Below are 800 nucleotides of genomic sequence, written 5' to 3'. Positions count from 1 at the left end.
TGTGTGATCTATTCATTATTGTGTGCCTTCCCCGTCTACACACACTAAAATTAATGTAAGCATTGGTTGTTTTTCCAGACAAAGAATATTTAAAAGTATTACATTATTTGCTGCTGGACACTTCTGCAGAAATGTGTAAATGATAAGTATCCTTGTAAATTGCATACAGTGGCCCTGAAGGAATTTGGACATTCAGTCACATCTAAAAATGTTAGAATGCAATTAGCAATTAGCATCTTCAAACAGATGCCAGAACTTTTCTTAAAACAAACTTCTTCCCTACATTCACTGAACAGTTTTTGCAGTTATTATTAACCAACTGAGTGATTTTCAAGATAAAGTCAGTTTATCAGGTGTCGTTCATCATATTAACTATAAACATATTCCACTAACATTTGACATCCAAAAGTGTCCAGTATATTGGTTGTTTTATCATCATAAAAAAAATTGTGAAATGTTGCTTGTGAAGTGTGATCTAGCATTTATCTTTTAAAATAAAACTTGCTTTGATGTTTTATTGTCTATATTGACATCCATGCATTTTTAATTGTGTCTTAATGTGTAAATACTCTTTGGGCTGATGTATGTGAGATGTTATATAAATTATAATTAAATGCATATAAATTATACCACTGCATTTACCTTTTGAATAACTGAGTTACAGGTACAATGCGTTTGTTGTCTATTCTGTTTTGTGTTTTATAATAAATATATGATCTGAGAAGTTTTCAATCAGTTCTTTGCTTTAGTGAGAGTTAAACTTAATGAAGATTGGGTTATGATCACTAAGATAAATGAAT

This window comes from Gobio gobio (genome assembly GCF_949357685.1).
Source record: "Gobio gobio genome assembly, chromosome: 4".
Taxonomy (NCBI): domain Eukaryota; kingdom Metazoa; phylum Chordata; class Actinopteri; order Cypriniformes; family Gobionidae; genus Gobio; species Gobio gobio.
This window is presented reverse-complemented; position numbering follows the sequence as displayed.